Source organism: Gossypium hirsutum, chromosome A09 (genome assembly GCF_007990345.1).
Source record: "Gossypium hirsutum isolate 1008001.06 chromosome A09, Gossypium_hirsutum_v2.1, whole genome shotgun sequence".
Classification (NCBI taxonomy): Eukaryota; Viridiplantae; Streptophyta; class Magnoliopsida; order Malvales; family Malvaceae; genus Gossypium; species Gossypium hirsutum.
In genome coordinates this window covers 7,855,173-7,868,773 of record NC_053432.1, presented here as the reverse complement: position 1 = coordinate 7,868,773, position 13,601 = coordinate 7,855,173, and the positions used below count along the sequence as shown (strand labels likewise).

At 35.4% G+C, this 13,601-nt stretch overlaps 1 non-coding gene across 1 annotated transcript; it reads right to left on the bottom strand.

The window, feature by feature from the left end:
- Positions 1-1,533: 1,533 nt before the first annotated feature.
- LOC121207504 (small nucleolar RNA R71) lies at positions 1,534-1,639 on the bottom strand. Its single transcript, XR_005902594.1, has one exon. It is a non-coding gene; the product is annotated as a small nucleolar RNA R71 (small nucleolar RNA).
- Positions 1,640-13,601: the final 11,962 nt, after the last annotated feature.

The following is a 13,601-nucleotide window of genomic DNA, read 5'->3' as shown; positions in this document are numbered from 1 at the left end:
GTTTTGGGTTTTCTTTATGTTTTGTATTCATTATTCTTCTGAGATGTTTTCCTTTTTAGTTATGAATTAAATCCCCTAAATACCTAAGGGAAATGAAACCTAAGACAAATCTTGTTATTATTTTCTGAATTGTATGATAAATATTTAACTTGTTCTTAATTCTTGTTTTGATATCCCAGGATACTGATTCAAGATAAGCTCTTATTTAGAGGAGGAATAGACCCTGTCTAAGAATACATTTGTCATAATTAATCAGAGTTGATTGCGCACCTAGAGATAGGGTGACAAGATTTTGACGGATTAGGGTGAAACCTAATAAGGGGATCCATAGATCAAGTTAATGCAATCCTAAGGTGTTAATTAGAGAAAAGTCTCAATTATTCAATCTAGGGATTAGACGTTATTAGTCTTGAATAGGGATAGTAACATAACTTAGGGATCTCTACGGAACAAGTTAAATGAATAAATCGTCCGATTCGGAGCCAGAATAACAAGTAAAGTCTAGGTGGATTTTTCCTTAGGTATTGTTTTAATTCAATCATTTTCCAAAAGTAATTCCCCAATTCTGCTTTCTGTGAATCTTAGATTAGTTAATTAGTTAGTTAAAACAAACCCCATTATTCTTAGGCTAGATAATAAAAAGACAGTCATTACTAGTACTTTTAGTTCCTTTGGGTTCGACAATCCGGTCTTGCTAAAACTATACTACTATTCGATAGGTACACTTACCTACATCGCGATAATAGTTAGTTTCAAGAACGATTAATTATAAATATTTAAAACCTACCTGTCACGAAAATCGCGATCAAGTTTTTGGCGTCGTTGCCGGGGAACTAAGATATTAGGAACGCTCAATTTTTATTACTTTAGCCATTTATTTTTCTTGCAATTTAATTTAATTTAATTTTTTAGTATTTATTAATTTACTTTTTCTTTCTGTTTGTAGGTTTTTATAGTTTATGACTAGAAAAAACCCGTTAGGACCACTACTCTTTGACGAAGAAATCGATCGCACAGTTCGCAGGAACCAACGAGAAATAAAGCGAAGATTAAGATACACAGAGAACGAGGAAGAGGACAATACTCAACCCCTAACCGAAGAGATGGCTGAAAACCAAGACAATCAGCTACCTCCTGCAATTGCAGTTAATCAAAATCCTGCTCCACGCACTATGTATGATTATGCTAAACCTTCTTTAACAGGAACTGAATCGAGCATAGTTAGACCTGCTGTAGCTGCAAATACTTTTGAACTAAAACCTAATACTATTCAAATGATACAACAATTTGTTCAGTTTGATGATTTGTAGGATGAGGATCCTAACTCTCACTTAGCAAACTTTTTGGAACTATGCAACACATTTAAAATTAATGGTGTTTTTTATGATGCCATTCGTCTTCGGTTATTCCCTTTTTCATTGAGGAACAAAGCTAAACAGTGGTTGAACTCGTTACTACGAGGGTCAATTACTACTTGGGAACAAATGACCGAAAAAATTTTACTAAAATATTTTCCGCCTGCTAAAATGGCTAAATTACGTAATGATATCTCTTCGTTTGTGCAGATGGACTTAGAAACTCTTTACGATGCATTGGAGAGATACAAGGACTTACTGAGAAGGTGCCCTCACCATGGATTACCGCTTTGGCTTCAGGTTCAAACATTCCATAATGGCCTGAACCCTTCGACTCGACAAATGGTTGATGCAGCTGCTGGCGGAACCATCAATAATAAAACACCTGATGTAACGACCCGAATTTTAAGGTTATCAGAAAAATGTATTTTCGGGTCTCCGTTTCTAAAAAATGGATTAGTAAATAATTATTAAAAATATTTATGAAGTTAGTTGAGTAGTTAATTAGGGTTTAATTAAGTGAGTTTAGTTTAATTAAGAGTAACTAAGAAAAAAAGACTAAATTTAATAAGGGGTAAAAGTTGAATTATAGACTAATAGAAAATAAAAAGGACCAAATAGGCAATTATGCCTATCTCAGTAGATGAGGTGGCATAGCATGATAAAATCCTAGATTTTTTTTAGATTATATTATTATTTTATTGTTAATTATATTATAATATTATTTTGACAATTGCATGGTAAATAAAATAAATGAAATAAATAAAAGAAAGATAAGTGTATGAAAATAATTTGATATAAGTGTATAAATAAAAATATACACATTTGTAATACAAGTATTTGATAATAAATAGATATTTATTTAAATATTAAATTATTTCTATAATTATTAATTATTATTAATATTGTATTATATTATGAAATAAATTAAAATAGTGACAAATGTGTGGTAATTATAAAATACATGTGTAATAAATTGAATACATACATTTGTAATATGTATATTTAATTATTAGTAGATATTTATTATTTATAAAACATATTTATTAATTAAATAATCATATTATAATATTTTTATGAAATAAATAAATAAATATGACAAATGTATGGTGATAAGTGAATACATATGTACTAATAATATACACATGTGTAATTAATAAATAAATATTACTTATTATTTAAGTATAAATAATGTTATATTATATATAGATATAAAACAAAACAAAAAGAAAGAAAAGAAACAGAATAGGCAAACATGAAGCAGGGGAAGGGAAGAAAGAAAGGAGAAAAGAAAGAAAAAAAGGGAAAATTGAAGGTTTGAAGCTTTAAAGTTTAATAGGTAAGTCAATTTAGCCCTTTTTACTACTTTGGAACAAGATTTTGATGGAATTAAGTTGGTAGTTTAGAAGTTATTAGGTTTTTAAACAAATTTCATGTTGAATAAAATGATGAAATAGGGGTTTAATTGAATGAAAATTAAGTTAGAATAGATAAAGGGATTGAAATGTAAAGTAAGCTATAAGTTCTGTGTTTTAGGGACTAAATTGAGGAAAATTTGAAATTAGGAAAATATGTTGAAAATTTAATAGTTAAAGTTGAGTTTGAATGAAATTTGAATAGAAATAAAGTGTGAATTGGTGTTTCAAGAACGATTAATAGTTAGTTTCAAGAACGATTAATTATAAATATTTAAAACTTACCTGTCACGAAAATCACGATCAGAATACAAGGTTTAAATGTGTCTTTGAGCAGCCGAAAATTAATATGTCTAAATTAATTAATGTGTTGAATTAATTTGTGTGTGCAGGTGCAAGCATGAGACTATATTAATAAGGAGCTGAATCATTAAAGGACAGCATGCCTGGACAGATTTAATGAGCTACTGGTTGATGGATTTAATGAGCTGCTGATGGACGAATTTAATATGTCCTAACTTATTTAAGTGTGGTTTAAATTTGCAGTAGCATACATGCATGGATCAGTCTAGGGAAGAGTTGAATCTTATCAGCTGACTTTTTCGTGCATAGCAACAACCATGAAGAATTCAATTTTAAGCAACAGCCTTTAAAATCCTTTAAAGTGACACCTTGGGCATTCCACCAGCCATGCTACTTCACTAAGATATCAGCTGAATATTGCTGCCCATTGAAGTCTTCTAAGCTTATTTAAATGCCCCATTGACTGTCTAGCTAACCAAAGCAGCACCTGGACTTATTCACTCATTTAGCCGAATTTAATGAATCAAATTAGCTTCCAAAGCATTCAATTAATTGCCAGCTGAATAAAGCATTCTAGAAATCGTCCATTGGTGTCTTTCATGGCCAAGAAGGTTCAAGGAAATTTCCTAAGAAAATCCAGAATTTTCTAGCTTAATTGGGAAGAAAACAAAAGGCTATTCAGCTAGCAAAAGTTGTCTATTCGGCTAGCTTCTAAAAACTATAAATAATTAGCTCATTTCTTTGTTTAAAAACTTTTATCAATTTATATGAACTTATATCAAGTTGTGAGATTTTCTCTTCTCTCAAATTTCGTTTATAGACTTGTTGCCTTATCTATTGTCAGTGGCGTCAACCTAGTCTTCATTTTTGAACTTATCACTCCCAACGAGTGTGGCATTCATTCCCTTTTATACCTTCGGTTCTTATCTTTCTAGCTAACGGGTCAAGGTCTACTGTCATCCTCAACTACCCACCTTAAGATCAAATAAGTATCGGGTCAACACTCATACTTAGTGTTGGTTTTTACTTGTGACTTAAGCCTGTTTCTCCATCCCATTTTCATTTACCTTATTTCACCGTGAAAGTTATTATCTACCTATTATTTCTTGTTAACCGAGCCTATAACCATCCATACCCATCTATTTTGACTCCCTCTTTGAAACCAATTCCAACCTTAGCCTATTTTTCAACTAAACTTCGCAAATCGAACGATACTTCTTCATCGATGATCGGGCAACAAAAATACGACTGGAAACCAAACTCGAGGTTGAGATCGTATCATTTGGTATCAGAGCTACTCAAACTGAGAAGTATGGACGTTCGGAGACAACCCAGAATAGGTTCGTAAAAAAGAGTAAAATTTTATTATTATTATTTCATGAAATTCAAGTATTACATTGAATTTATTATTTTGTAGTTAAAAAAGAGAGAGAGAGAAGTTTCAAAATTAAAAAAAAAAGTGATTGAAAGTTGTAATTATTTCTCGCTTGTATTCGCGATCAGCAAATGACTTCTTTTACTTACATTATCTACCCTATACGCCACATTCAAACCCTGGTTTTTCTTTCAGCCCACCTTTACCCTAATCATCATTACTGTTGCAAACCATTTGAAACCGACCCTAAGACATCGATAAAGCCTCAACAAGTCTTATTACGAAATCACGAGAGAAGAATGAGTGGAAAAATGCACGAGTGTGTGAGCGTATTCGAGAGGAGGTAAAAGTCGAAATGAGTGCAAACATGAGTGGGAGTGCACCCTATCTCTTTCTTACCGAGTGAATTGTGAGATTTTGTGGTGAGGATTCTTAAATTATTTCTTAAGCATGGAACACAACGTGGAGGAAAGACAACCAGTTCGGAACGTACTGGACTTAAATTTACAAGCCTTACTACGCGAGGTTGAACGCTTGTTCGATAGAAAGTTAGAGTCGATTCAAGAAAAGCTTGATCTCGTGGAAGGTAGAGGCTGACGAGAGAGGACTCTTTCGAGTCCACCGCAAAATTGAGGCATCGACGAGAACAAGACGATGAGATATCAGAATTGAGTGAGCCCGAAAGTGATCAAGGCTCTAACATAGGCGACTGGAGGAAAGGTCAATGACACCGAGGCCAAAGGGAGCGTGGGAGAGTAGACGATGACCTAAAGAATATCAAGATGTCTATTCCGCCATTTCAAGGCAAATCCGACCCAGAGGCTTGTCTCGAATGGGAGAAAAAAATAGAATTGGTGTTCGAGTGCCATAATTATTCCGAGACCAAAAAGGTCATGTTGGCAGCAATTGAATTCTCTGACTACACGATGACATGGTGGGACCAATTAACTACAAGACGTAGAAGGAATGGAGAGCCCCCGATCCGCACTTAGGCTAAAATGAAGGCGGGGATGCGGCGAAGATTTATTCTATCCTACTACCACAGGGAGCTTCATCAAAAACTCCAAAATCTCACTCAAGGATCGAGGATTGTTGAAGATTATTTCAAAGAGATGGAAATCGCAATGATTCGCGCAGATATGGAAGAAGACTGCGACGCAACGATGGCACATTTTCTAGCCGATCTCAACCGAGACATTGCTAATATTATGGAGCTTCAGCACTACATCGAATAGTGGACATAGTGCACATGGCCATCAAGGTTGAGAAGCAACTAGGACGCAAAGGTGTTGCTCGAGGCTTTTCCACCGCGAACACCTCTAAATAGAGCCAAGGTACTAGTAAGAATACTTCGTCGAGCCAAGCCAAAGAGCCAACGGTGCCAACAAAGTTGACTAAGCCCGTGGTCGAATCAAGTAAAGGCAAGGCTGTCGAGAGCTTGCCAATTGAACGAGGGACATCAAGTGCTTTAAGTGCCTCGGGAGAGGGCATATTGGGAGTCAATGTCCAAACCGAAATGCTATGGTGGTGCGAGTGAATGGTGAAATTGAATCGGAGGGAGAGAATAAAGAAAGGTCTGAGGCACCTACCGACAAGAAAGAAGACATAGAATATGCGGCCGAAGGTGAAATGCTTATTGTTAAAAGAAGTTTAAGTTTACAAAGTACCGGAAGTGAGCCGCAACGGGAAAACTTGTTCCATACTCGACGCCTTGTCCAAAACAAAGTTTGTAGCTTGGTCATTGATAGAAGAAGTTGTACAAATGTGGCCAACACTCTCATGGTGAAGAAGTTGGGGCTACCAACTACTAAGCACGCGGGGCCATACAAGCTCCAATGGCTCAATGAAGGTATTGAACTTAAAGTGACCAAACAAGTCCTTGTTCCGTTCTCCATTGGGAAGTATCATCACGAGGTACTATGTGACATAGTTCCTATGCATGCGAGACATCTACTACTTGGTAGGCCACGACAGTTTGATCGGTGAGTCAAACATGACAGATTTGCTAACCAATACACTTTTAAGTATCAAGGCCGCAACAATACTTTGGCACCCTTATCGCCAATGCAAGTCATGAAAGACCAGCAACGTTTAAAATAATCCATGGGGCAAATGAAGGAAAAAGAAGAAATTAAAAGTGAAAAACAAAGAAAAGAAGAAAAATTGAAAGAAAAGAAATAGAGTTGTGAAGAAAGTAGGAGCGTTGAAAAAGAAAATGAAAAGGAAAGAAAAGTGAGTGAGAAAAAAAGTCTTCTAACTAACCGTTGTCTTTATGAATCTTCAACATTTCAGGTTAATCGAAGTAAAGAATTTGATCTTCATTACCTTTCTGAGGAGAGAAGATTTATGTTAACTGAAAACAGTAAAACCGATCATCATTCTTCTGTTTCTAAAGGTAATCAATGTATGATTTCTGAAAATTTCAAGGTATTCCTGTCCTCTTCGAGTGATGAAAACTTTGTTAATGTATTGGTTCTTGAAAATTACTTCGATCCTACTGTGGTTAATTGTCCTACTTTGCTTGATGATAATACATTTGTTTTTAAAGATGGCGAGAAGACTCTCACTTTCGAAAAATGCGATGTTAGTGAATTGTTTGGTGAGTCAAAAGTCAATCGGCCATTTCAAGGTTTAAATATGCAAGATCATGATTCATATGAATCCTTTTATTTGCCTGATTGTGATGAAAACTTGCATTATCTGATCCATTGCACGAATTCAATTTGCTGAAATGAAAACTCGCTGATGCAATTTGAGATGGCTGAATGTCTTAAAACATGTTTGCCGTTAGTCCGTTTATATGATAAGGCATCAACATATAAAAGGTTCTATTCAATTGATTATGAATATGATGTATGGAATCTGCCTTTTAAAATGAATCATGCCTGTTCAGATCGAAAGATACTTGGAGTAAGTGCCTATTCAAATGATTTTCTCATGACTTTTGCATTACTTCCTATGCTTTCAATGTTGTTGATCATGGAAATCCAATTTGAAAAGGTAAGACCCATTTATACTCCTGAATTTGGCAATGGTTTATTTTGGGTTGAGAACTCGAAACGAGTTTGTAAATTTTTAATTCGGCGTGCCCTTAATCTTTTCCTTTATTGTGTTGATGACACATTGAAGTGGCTCATTCCTAACGGTGGATGGCGTGTGACTAATCTATCGTCCTTTCAAGTTGTGTGTTACATTCAGGTCTTTATAAAGCACGACAACCAAGGGCCTTGTATCGACGAACACTTTGTTTTGAGTAAGTAGCCCGACTTGAGGACAAGTCACTTCGAAGAGGGGGAGGGTGATACGATCACGCCCCAGTAGCCTTCTGGACCAGCTCTCTAACGTTGCTTGCAATCCAATGCGAGCTGAATTTGTTTGAATTTCAGCTTGTTCTAGCTCAATTGATCTCATCTATAATTTTTATTTAATTGTGTTTTGCTGGAATAAATTAAATAAGTAGTTAAATTCGTTAAAGTCAGCTTAAATAATTAATGGTATTTTAATTTGTCTAATTCTGGACATTTTAAATTGGTTTACTTATGTCTTAGTCAGATCAAATTTATTAGCTAGTTAATTTGTCAAGTTTAAGATCGAATTCTTAAATTTGCTGCACATTTAATTTGTCCAGCCGATTTTTGCTAATTAATTTGTCCCAAGCTTCAGCCGAATTAAGACATGTCCTAAACCTTGCATATTTAATTCGTCCTAGCTGAATACAAGGTTTAAATGTATCTTTGAGCAGCCGGAAATTAATGTGTCTAAATTAATTAATGTGCTGAATTAATTTGTGTATGCAGGTGCAAGCATGGGACGACATTAATAAGGAGCTGAAGCATTAAAGGACAACATGCCTAGATAGATTTAATGAGCTACTGGGTTGACAGATTTAATGAGCTGCTGGTGGATGAATTTAATATGTCCTAACTCATTTAAGTGTGGTTTAAATTTGCAGCAGCATACATGCATGGATCGGCCAAGGGAAGAGCTGAATCAACTTTATTTATCAACTGACTTTTTCGTGCATAGCAACAGCCATGAAGAATTCAATTTCCAGCTGCAGCCTTTAAAATCCTTTAAAGTTACGCCTTAGGCTTTCCACTAGCCATGCTTCTTCACTAAGATATCAGCTGAATATTGCTGCCCATTGAAGTCTTCTAAGCTTATTTAAATACCCCTTTGACCGTCCAACTAACCAAAGTAGCACCTGGACTTATTCACTCATTTTGCCGAATTTAATGAATCAAATTAGCTTCTGATTGTAGTGATTCGTAACAAGTAATAAATATTTATAAAGATCAAACCTAAACTAACTATTATCATGACGAAAAGGCAAGCACACCTATCGAAAAATAGTATAGTAATGGCAAGACCGGGATATCGTACCCAAGGGAACCAAAAGTACTAGTAATAACTATCTTTTTATTATCTAGCCTAGGAATAAAAGGGTTTGTTTTAATTAACTAATTATTAAAATTAAGAATGCACAGAGAAAAGAATTGGGGAATTTCTTTTGGGAAAATCGATTGACTTGAGACAATACCTAAGGAAAAATCCACCTAGACTTTACTTGTTATTTTGGCTCCGAATCGGACGATTTATTCATTCAAATTGTTCCGTAGAGATCCCTAAGTTATGTTATTATCCCTATTCAAGACTAATAACGTCTAATCCCTAGATTGAATAACCGAGACTTTTCTCTAATTAACACTCTAGGGTTGCATAAACTCGATCTATGGATCCCCTTATTAGGTTTCACCCTAATCCGACAAAATCTTGTCACCCTATTTCTAGGCGCGCAATCAACTCCGCTTAATTATGACAAATGTACTCTTAGACAGGGTCTATTCCTCTTCTGAATAAGAGCATGTCTTGAATTAGTATCTTGAGATATCAAAATAAGAATTAAGAACACATAATTAAGAAAAAGTTAAATATTTATCATACGATTCAGAAAATAATAACAAGATTCGTCTTGGGTTTCATTCCCCTTAGGTTTTTAGGGGGTTTAGTTCACAACTAAATAGGAAAACATCTCAGAAGAATAAAGAATACAAAACATAAAGAAAACCCAAAACTCCTGAAGGGAAATTGAGGACAGATCTTCAGTCTTGATGATGAATTCAGCTTCCGAGATGGATCAATCGGCTTCCTTGAAGTAATTCCTTACTCCTTATTCTCTGTCTCCCCTTTCCTCCTCTTCTAGTGCGTATTTATAGGCTTTGGAATGCCTAGAAACCCTCCAAAGTGGCCTTTTCCAAATTGGACTTAACTTGGGCTCGGCAGGGACACGCCCGTGTAGCACGCCCGTGTACGTTTACTTCAGGCCTGTTCAAGCTTGTTAGATTGGCACGGGCGTGTGCTATGCCCGTGTGAGTCATGCTTCAATTCTGTCATATGGACACGGCCGTGTGGCTGCCCGTGTGGGGAGGTCCAGGCCGTGTTGATTTTATATTTTGGCCCATTTTTTCTATTTTTGGCCCGTTTCTCGTTCCTTTCGCTCTCCTATGCTCTCCTAAGTATAAAACATGAAATTAAAGCATTAGGAGCATTGAATTCACTAATTTTAATGAGAAATCATCCATAAAATGTATTAAACATGGGGTAAAAATATGTATAATTTACGGTTTATCAGCTTCCAAAGCACTCAATTAATTGCCAGCTGAACAAAGTATTCTAGAAACCGTCCATTGGTGTCTTTCATGGCCAAGAAGGTTCAAGGAAATTTCCTAAGAAAATCTAGAATTTTCTAGCTTAATTGGGAAGAAAACAAAAGGTTGTTCAGCTAGCTAAAGTTGTCTATTCGGCTAGCTTCTAAAAACTATATATAGCTAGCTCATTTCTTTGTTTAAAAACTTTTGTCAATTTATATGAAGATGTCAATTTGTGAGATTTTCTCTTCTCTCAAATTTCGTTTATAGACTTGTTGGCATATCTGTTGTCAGTGGCGTCAACCTAGTCTTCATTTTTGAACTTATCACTCCCAACGAGTGTGGTGTTCATTCCCTTTTATACCTTCGGTTCTTATCTTTCTAGATAACGGGTCAAGGTCGACTATCATCCTCAACTACCCACCTTAAGATCAAATAAGTATCAGGTCAACACTCGTACTTAGTGCTGGTCCTTACTTGCGACTTAAGCCTGTTTCTCCATCCCATTTTCAATTACCTTATTTCACCGTGAAAGTTATTATCTACCTGTTATTTCTTGTTAGCCGAGCTTATAACCATCCATACCAATTTATTTTGAACCCCTCTTTGAAACCAATTCCGACTTTAGCCTATTTTTCAACTAAACTTCGCAAATCGAACGATACTTCTTCGTCGACAATCGGGAAACACAAATACGACTCGAAACCAAACTCAAGATTGAGATCGTATCACCTCTAGTGAAGGTTTTTTGGCGTAATCATAATACTGAGAAGGCAACGTGGGAGCCAGAGGACGCGATGCGTCAGTAGTATCCTCATTTGTTTTGATCAGGTAAATTTCGAGGGCAAAATTTTCTTTTAAGGGTAGAGTTGTAACGCCCCAAAATTTTAATTTTTGATTTCGTGTATGTGTGATACACAAGTGTGTATCTGCTTCAGTGGTTAAGTGTGTTGGGTGTGTATGAGAGGTCCCAAGTTCAAACCTTACTTGGGAAAATTTTGGTATTTTTATAAATAAAATCTTAACCTTGTGCAAGGGCTTAAGTTTAATTGTTGGTAAGCTTATATCAGAATAGGCCTACTGGTCTGGTGGTTAAGTGGAGTGTTGGAGTATTGAAGGTCCTGTGTTCAATTCTTTGTGATGGTGTGGAAACAGTATTTTTGCTCCAATTTCAGCTAAGAGTTGTGTTGGGGCAAAATTCTGATTAGTTGTGTTTTAGTAGGTTAATAGGAAGTGATTTTAGGAGATAATTGGGAGAGGTTATCAGAAAATAATAATAATAGAATTTTGGTTTTCTCTCCAATTCCCCAAACTCTTTTTGACGTTTTCTTCTTCTTCTTCTTTTCTCTCCTCTGCCGATTCTTTCCCCTAGTTGCTGCCAAAATTTCCATTATTTTTTCCCCTACCGTTTTTTTCTTTTTTCTTTTCCCAATTGATTCGGTTGTTCATCATTGGTTGTACGTGTTCGGCAAGTAACGGTTTTGTCTATTGTTAATCATTCTTAGTTAACCTCTAAAAGGGGGATTCTATGTTGGTGTTTAGGAGTTAATCAAGGGGCTGGTGGTTTTGAATCGACGCTGTGATTGTGTGAAGTCATGGTTGCTCAAGCGAGGTAAGGGTTTTGTTAGGCTTATAGTCGAGTTCCTTCCGAAATTGGTTGATTAAAACGAATTAAGTGATTAATTGGGAGATATGTTGGTCGATTTTTAGGTTTTGGAGGCTTAGGAGTGCTTATGCATCAGAAACGATACTAGGTGTGTACCCGAAACGCAGAAAACGGGATTCATTGAAAAGTTGAAATTGCTTGTTGTCGAGAAATAAGAGAAATGAGAGAAAATGATGCGAAAAAAATTTGTAGAGAAAGGAGATAAGCGTGTTATAAACTTGGAAATCAACATTTTGCACTAAAATAGTTTTGGACAGTAGCAATAGTCTAACTTTGAAAAATCAGCAAAAATAGTGTAAATTGAATTAGAGGTTGAATAAAATATGAAATTAAATTTTATTGAGTATAGTTTTTCCTGGAAGAAACAGTGTAAGCAATAGAACTGTAAATTATGAGATATAATAAATTTTGTGAGACAAGGTCAGAATGATTTCGGGTTCCCCTATTCTGATTTTGGAAAATCCTCAAAAATTTTAAAAAAAAATTAGGGGCTTAGATTTATATTTTTAAATCCTTAATGAGTCTATTTTAAAGAGAAATAAACAAAAATATCATCCAAATTTCGTACTAAGAGATAAATAATTTTTAGTAAGGAAAAGTTAAAGCTATCAAATAGTAGAATAAGGATAAATTTGAAGATTTTACTGTACTTATTTGATAAACTATAAATTCTGAAAATTTTATGGTAGAAAGGTATTTGAGTCTAGTTTCAAAAAATCAAGCGGATCTTAATTTGGAATTCTGTAACTCAAGATATAAATAATTTAGTAACAATGACTCAAGTAGACAACTTTGAATGAACATATAAGTAAATAGTGAAAACATATATGAATATTTAGCTAGCATGGGTTACATTAAAAATGGATCACAAGGCCAATGCCAATTTGGGCCGAGTAGGACACACGAGCGTGTGGGCCCACACGGGCAGATCACATGGGCATGTGAGCCCATTTTTACCGGAATGTTTATAAGGTTGCACGGGTCGCCCAAGTCGACTATGAACCTATTGTAAGGTCGGTAAGCACTATTTAGACCCCTAAATGTGTGAAATTTGCTGAATGATATCTGTACTGAGCATGTTAATATCTAAACTGAATATATGTACTGAAATTGCATAATAGCATATCATTCATTGTATGTTGCATTGCATTGGGTTGGGAGTTGTTATTCAGAGGAAGTGTACTGAAAGGCTTTAAGCCTAATTTACTGGCAGCTCAGCTGCAAACTACTGCTTTGTGCTGCATTCGACACTACTTGGAGTGTAGGGATGGGTGGGTTGAATATATCCTCACATGGAGTGTAGGGTTGGACGAAGATGGTGTATAGAGGCTGGTTGGGTAGGATTTTGCTACTGCATAACTGTTACTGCTACTGATACTGTGATGGGCTAAGGCCCTACTACATTTTTGACACTGTACCGAGATGGGGCCCAAATTGTCACTGATACTAAAAAGGGCTTAAGCCCAAGACTGTTCAACTGTGCACTGTGAATACTGATTGTTTGTTTGTTTCTACGGGATTACACACTGAATTTATGTAAACTCACCCTTTTTGTTTAATGTGCACGGGTAATCCCCAGACTTAGACGGATCGGTGCGACGGAGGACTCAACGGTGACCACAGTAATTTTTGGACTTCATGGTTTTCAATTTATGATTTATAATTTGATTATTATTGATTATTTGGGTTGTAATTTTAGGACCTCTGGGACTTTGGTTTTAGATTTGGGTTTTTATTTATTTATTTTACTTTATGAATTTATACCTGCTAGTCGTAAGAAATTCAGTTTTCAAAAATTTAAAGTATTTTCTAAATGCATGATCACTTAGACTGTTTTAT